Below are 7644 nucleotides of genomic sequence, written 5' to 3'. Positions count from 1 at the left end.
AAAGAGTTCTAGTGTGATAGTTCAAAATCGGTTACTCCTTAGTTTTCACTGGAGACTAAGGTTCCTAACAGTGAAAAACTCTGCTAAAATAAGACTGATGGCAGTAAAGAAATCAACTCTGTATATAGAAAGTAGATGTGTAAGAAAAATATAAGAAATGGGAATATATTTTTGTTCAAGGTAAAAGAAAGCAATTTTGTCCTAAATGAGACTGACTGGAAAGAAATGGCTTAGAACAAATTCTGAATGCAAAGGAAGGTGTAGAAGGGTTGTGAAGGGAAATCCTTGGAAAGGAATTTTAGATGTGGTCAGGACAGACTAAGATCGAAGTAAATGGATTTTAAAGTACAAGGGTATAAGACTAAAAGTCTAATTTCTGTTCAAAAGTTTCCTTGATTTGTTGGTCTGCTCTTGATGAGAGCAGCAGTTTTGTCTGAGATGGAATCAGAAATGCGGGGGCAGCCATAACCACAGAAATGGAGACCAGCTGGGCAGAGTCATTGACAGTTGGAACATCAGCTCAATGGGCAGAACTGATCGCACTAGCCAAAGCGCTGACCATAGGAGAAGGTAAACGAATAAACATTTACACCGACAGCAGGTACGCCTTCACCACTGCTCATATCCACAGAGCCCTTTTAATAGAGAGAGAGGGCTTCTGACAGCAGAAGGAAAGACTATTAAAAACAAAATGGAGATTCTTGAACTCCTGAGGGCCCTCTGGCTGCCCAAGGCCCTAGCCATCATCCACTAACACCCCAACTATACTGACACTGATTTACACTGAATCAAAAGCTTGCCTATGACCCAATGCTTGCGTGGCTGGTGGAGGGCTGTAGACTCCAGTATCATCCTGCCAGAGGAACTAGGACGACGGGTCCTATCCAAAATGCATTGGAGTTCTCATATGGGAACAAAGAAGATGGAAGACCTCATACGACTTGCAAAGATCACTATTAAAGACTCTCGAGCAAAGATTGAGCAGATTGTGGCAAGCTGCCACGCATGCCAATTAACTAATGCCACTGCCCATGAATCTAACCTGGGTACCCGGCTCCAGGGGGTACCACCCAGGAGCCTACTGGAAAATGGACTTCACTGAGGTAAAACCTGGAAAATACGGATACAGGTATTTACTAGTGTTTGTAGATACTTTCTCAGGATGGACAGAGGCATTTCCCATCAAACATAAAACAGCACAGACCGTGACCAAGAAACTGCTGGAAGACATCTTACCATGTGGAGGCCGAGAGAATTAGGGCCATTCAAGTTTAACATTGGCACAAGTACAGCCATTGTAGCTTCAGTAGCCATCTCAGGCCACTGTTCCCAGGCCACTGTGACCAGGTACCAAACTCTACCTTACTCTGGCTAGAGAAAAAAAAAACACAAAGCACGTCCTTATCAGAATAAGGAAGCAAGAGCTTGTGAGACCTCTTTACTGGAGATTCTCACACCCCCACCCTTACTTAAAAACCCCACCTTACCCCTAGACCAGCCCATAAAAACCCAGCTGTAACCCATCTCGGGGTCCAAGTCCCTGCTCCACTGTGTTGGGTATACTTGGACCCAAGTTCAAGCTTTCTAATAAACCCCCATGTGCTTGCATCGGTATCAGCTCCTCGGTGGTTTCTCGGATTTGCAATCTTGGGCACAACAACTGAGGTATGGTTTTCCTATTAAGATTGGGTCACACAACGGACCAGGATTCATCTCTAAGGTAACACAGGGAATGGTACTAGTACTTGGGGCAGATTGGAAATTACATTGTACATATAGGCCCCAAAGCTCAGGACAGGTAGAGAGGATGAACAAGGCATTAAAGGAGACCTTAACTAAATTAGCCCTGGAGACTGGCGGGGACTGGGTGACTCTCCTCCCCTTTGCCCTATATAGGGTACAAAACCCCCCATATAAGATGGGACTTACCCCCTACAAGATCATGTTCAGTCTTCCTCCACCTATTATCCCCAATTTAAAACATGAGGTGCTGCTAAATTTGATGATCACCAACTCCTTTTCTTCTTTTGAATGTTACAACAAACCCATGAACAGGTATGGCCTAAGCTGAGGGCCCTCTAAGAGACCAGACCACCCCCGGAACCCCATCGATGTCGGCTGGGTGACTGGATGTGCGTCCGGAGATACCAACACCGGACACTTCAACCACACTGGAAAGGACCCTACATCGTGATCCTGACCACTCCCACTGCTCTCAAGGTTGACGGGATTACTCCCTGGATCCACTACACCCAAGTCTGGCCAGCTGACCCACACGCCGTTCTCAAGGACTTTGTTCCAGAATAGAAAATCCAACCAGACAAAGACAATCCCCTAAAGCTAAGACTGCATCCTTCCCAATTACCTCACTAATATTATTTGCATTGTATCGCCTCACGGCTGAAACTAACCCCCACCAGCTACTTAAACTAACTTGGCAAATCTTTACCCCAAGTTCTATAGAGATAATAACCCAGCTGTCAAGGATACACCCTAGGGGGACCTGGTGGCCTAATCTGACCTTTGACTTATGCGACTCCAAACTCGTTGGGGCCTGCCAAGGCCCCTCAGCTCTCCTTGGCCGGGTACTCGGATGTGTAAGTAAATGAAGTTTAAGCTCCCTCAGTGCTACCTGCTTTTAAGCGTGCCCGGTCCCCTGTCTGTCTGACCATAATAAGGTCTCCAAATGTGATGGCTGGACGGATTACTTCTGTAAAACATGGGGTTGTGAACAAACTGGGACATGTCATTGGCTGTCACAGAATCCAGCTGGCCTTATAAAAATCCAACAAGACGCCACGGGCTCCGCATGCTCGGACACTAAGGGAATGAACTCCCATCTTCTCTGTAACCCAGTCACCATTTCCTTCACAGAGGCTGGGAAACAAAATACAAATTGGGGGATATGACTTCTGTGGTGGCTCTGACTTTACCAAAGCGGGTATGATAATGGAGTCTTATTCATGATTAGACAACTCGAGAAACCACAGGGTCAAACCCAAGGAATAGGCCACAACCCTGTGCTAGTGCCTCCCCAATCTTGGGCAATATCTACAGCACCCCCTTTAAAATCCTCCCACAACCCCTCCAGTTGGGACACCCCAGTCCTGACTCGCCTTCCCCTTGACCTTCTCAACACCCTCTTTGGGCCCTGATGTCCCAGGCTTACAAATTCCTCAACACAACTTAACCCAGTCTTACCCGATCCTGCTGGCTGTGCTATGACATCCAGCCCCCCCCCTTCTATGAAGGAATTTCAATAATGGGTCAATATAAAACAACCACGGACCCTAATACTTGCAGATGGAACCAAAAGCCTGGTAATAAAAGCCTCACCTTGCAATCCATGTCAGGCCAGGGGTTCTGCATAGGCACTCCTCCATGCCACTACCAGATTCTATGCAACGATACATGGCCTATAAACAGTACAGTATCATCTACAGCCCCAAGACAGTTGGTGGGCCTGTTCCGAGGGATTAACTCCCTGCGCTCATGGACAGGTTATAAACAGAAGTGGGGGATTCTGTATGCTGGTTCAACTACTCCCTAGAATCATCTACCATTCAGATGAGCAGGTACTTCAATGGATGGACCTGGGTACCCACAGGCGAAATAAACGGGAACCTATCTCTGCTGTCACCATTGACACTATATTAGGAATTGGTTTAGCTGGCACAGGAACAGGTATTGCCTCACTAGCCACCTAGGCTTCCCACTACAATAGCCTTAGGGCTGCCAATGATATAGACCTAGAGCACATATAGACCTCCATTTCCCACCTCCAAGAATCCCTAACATCTTAATCTGAAATGGTGCTCCAAAACAGAAGGGGGTTAGACCTAATTTTTCTACAACAAGGGGGAGTCTGTGCTGCCCTAAACGAAGAATGGTGTTTCTACACTGATCGCTCAGGGATAGTCTGAGAATCTATGGCAAAGTTCAGGGAAGGTTTGGCTACACATAAATGGGAACGAGAACAGCAACAAGGGTGGTTCGAATCCTGGTTCAATCATTCCCCCTGGCTCACTACCTTGCTGTCTGCCCTAGCAGGGCCCCTCATTATCCTCCTTCTCCTCCTTACCCTCAGGCGCTACATTATCAATAAATTAGTTACTTTTGTCAAAGACAGAGTCAATACACTTCAGATCATGGTACTCAGACAGCAATACCAACCACTGGACCTTGTTACTGAGACCAGCCTGGACCCATGATTGGGTCTTTCCTTAGGTTCTTCTGAGAGGGGAAATGTGGAGGTCGAGAAAATTAAGGCCATTCCACCTCAAGTTTAGTGTTAGCACAAGTACAGCCATCTTAGCTTCAGCAGCCATCTCAGGCCCCTGTGAATAAGAGCTGAAGTTTACTGTAAACTCTGCAGAACGCCCTTGAAAGAGCCAGAAAGTCCCGTATTGGAATGAAAACAGAACTTAAGAAACTCCCCCACCATTTCCCCCATATCGAAATGAAGAAATTCCTCCACCCCTTCTGAAAATTCCCTAGACCACCCCATTAAAAACCCAGCTATAACCCATTTCAGGGTCCAAGTCCCTGCACCGCTGTGTCAGGTATACTTGGACCCAAGCTCGAGCTTGTTAATAAAACCTCATGCACTTGCATCCGTGTCAGCTCCTTGGTGGTTTCTCAGATTCGCAATCTTGGGCACAACACAAGCGCCGTTCCCTCCGGGAAGATTGGTAGGTAAAGTTTCTGCTTCTCCAGGCATGGGCTTTCTGGTCCTGCGGGCACTCACTGCGCGACCTTAGCCTGGCTCCTCTCGGGGGCCCCTACCCCTTGGATGCTTTTTTATTTATTTTTTTCCATCTTCCTACCTTGGTAAAAGTGCAAACTCTTCTCACTGTAGCATTTCAGATGTTCTCTCTTTAAATCGCAGGCTGAATTTGTAGGTTTTCAGGATAATTTGAAAGTTATCTAGGTAAGTTGGTGGGGACAGGTGACTTGGGGACCCTACTCTTCCACCATCTTGCCTATTCCCCCTAATACAGTAGTTTAATACTTCCATACATCATCCTGTGCTCATCTCAACAAGTGCACTCCTTAATCATGGAAACCTATTTAACACATCCCCCACTCACCACTGTTAACAATTTCTTCTCTATAGTGAAGAGTCTGTTTCTTGGTTTGCCACTCTTTCTCCCCCCTCCCAACAAATGCTCATTTGTTTTGTTTCATAAATTCCACATGAGTTAAAGCATATGGTATTTCTCCTTCACTAACTGACTTATTTTACTTGGCATAAATACCTTGTAGTTCCATCCATATCATTGCAAATGACAAGATTTCTTTTTTATTATTTTTTTTATTGGTGTTCAATTTGCCAACATATAGAATAACACCCAGTGCTCATCCTGTCAAGTGCCCCACTCAGTGCCCATCACCCAGTCACCCCACCCCCCGCCCACCTCCATTTCTACCACCCCGTGTTCGTTTCCCAGACTTAGGAGTCTCTCATGTTCTGTCTCCCTTTCTGATATTTCCCACTCACTTTTTCTCCTTTCCCCTTTATTCCTTTCACTATCTTTTATATTCCCCAAATGAATGAGACCATATAATGTTTGTCCTTCTCCGATTGACTTATTTCACTCAGCATAATACCCTCCAGTTCCATCCACGTCGAAGCGAATGGTGGGTATTTGTCATATCTAATGGCTGAGTAGTACTCCATTGTATACATATACCACATTTTCTTTATCCACTTATCTTTTGATGGACACTGAGGCTCCTTCCACACTTTGGCTATTGTGGACATTGCTACTATAAATATTGGGGTGAAGGTGTCCCGGCGTTTCACTGCATCTGTATCTTTGGGGTAAATCCTCAGCCGTGCAACTGCTGGGTCATAGGGCAGCTCTATTTTTAACTCTTTGAGGAACCTCCGCACAGTTTTCCAGAGTGGCGGTACCAGTTCACATTTCCAACAGTGAAAGAGGGTTTCCCTTTCTTTACATCCTCTCCAACATTTGTTGTTTTCTGTCTTGTTAATTTTCACCATTCTCACTGATGTGAGGTGGTATCTCATTGTGGTTTTGATTTGTATTTCCCTGACGGCAAGTGATGCGCAGCATTTTCTCATGTGCTTGTTGGCCATGTCTATGTCTTCCTCTGTGAGATTTCTGTTCATGTCTTTTGCCCATTTCATGATTGGATTGTTTGTTTCTTTGCTGTTGAGTTTAAGAAGTTCTTTATAGATCTTGGAAACTAGCCCTTTATCTGATATGTCATTTGCAAATATCTTCTCCCATTCTGTAGGTTGTCTTTGAGTTTTGTTGTCTGTTTCCTTTGCTGTGCAAAAGCTTCTTATCTTGATGAAGTCCCAATAATTCATTTTTGCTTTTGTTTCTCTTGCCTTCATGAATGTATCTTGCAAGAAGTTACTGTGGCCAAGTTCAAAAAGGGTGTTGTCTGTGTCCTCCTCTTGGATTTTGATGGAATCTTGCCTCACATTTGGATCTTTCATCCATTTTGAGTTTATCTTTGTGTCTGGTGTAAGAGAATTGTCTAGTTTCATTTTTTTGCGTGTGGATGTCCAATTTTCCCAGCACCATTTATTGAAGAGACTGTCTTTTTTCCAGTGGATAGTCTTTCCTGCTTTGTCGAATATTAGTTGACAATAGAGTTAAGAGTCCACTTCTGGATTCTCTATTCTGTTCCATTGATATATGTGTCTGTTTTTGTGCCAGTACCACACTGTCTTGATGACCACAGCTTTGTAGTACAACCTGAAATCTGGCATTGTGATGCCCCCAGATATGGTTTTCTTTTTTAAAATTCCCCTGGCTATTCGGGGTCTTTTCTGATTCCACACAAATATCAAGATGATTTGTTCCAACTCTCTGAAGGAAGTCCATGCTATTTTGATAGGGATTGCATTAAATGTGTAAATTGCCCTGGGTAGCATTGACATTTTCACAATATTAATTCTTCCAATCCATGAGCATGGAATATTTTTCCATCTCTTTGTGTCTTCCTCAATTTCTTTCAGAAGTATTCTGTAGTTTTTAGGGTAGAGATCTTTTACCTCTTTGGTTAGGTTTATTCCTAGGAATCTTATGCTTTTGGGTGCAATTGTAAATGGGATTGACTCCTTAATTTCTCTTTCTTCAGTCTCATTGTTAGTGTATAGAAATGCCACTGATTTCTGGGCATTGATTTTGTATTCTGCCACACTGCCGAATTGCTGTATGAGTTCTAGCAATCTTGGGGTGGAGGTTTTTGGTTTTTCTCTGTAGAGTATCATATCATCGGCGAAGAGGGAGAGTTTGACTTCTTCTTTGCTCATTTGAATGCCTTTTATTTCTTTTTGTTGAATGATAAGATTTCATTCATTTTTATGGCTGAATAACACTCCACTGTGTTTTTGTGTGTGTGTATGCCACAACCTTTTTATATTTTAAATTTAAATTAAGTTTTAAATTTTATTTTGTTAATTTTATTTATTTTTATTTAAATTCAATTTGCCAACATATAGTAAAATACCCAGTTCTCCTCACATCACATGCACTCCTTAATGACCATCACCTGGTTATCCCATCATACCACCCAACTCCCCTTTAGCAGCCTTCAGTTTTTTTCCCAGACTTAAGAGTCTCTCATGGTTCTTCTTCCTTTGATTTTTCCCCATTCAGATTC

The sequence above is a fragment of the Canis lupus genome, chromosome X, assembly GCF_011100685.1.
Source record: "Canis lupus familiaris isolate Mischka breed German Shepherd chromosome X, alternate assembly UU_Cfam_GSD_1.0, whole genome shotgun sequence".
NCBI classification, from domain to species: Eukaryota; Metazoa; Chordata; class Mammalia; order Carnivora; family Canidae; genus Canis; species Canis lupus.
This window is presented reverse-complemented; position numbering follows the sequence as displayed.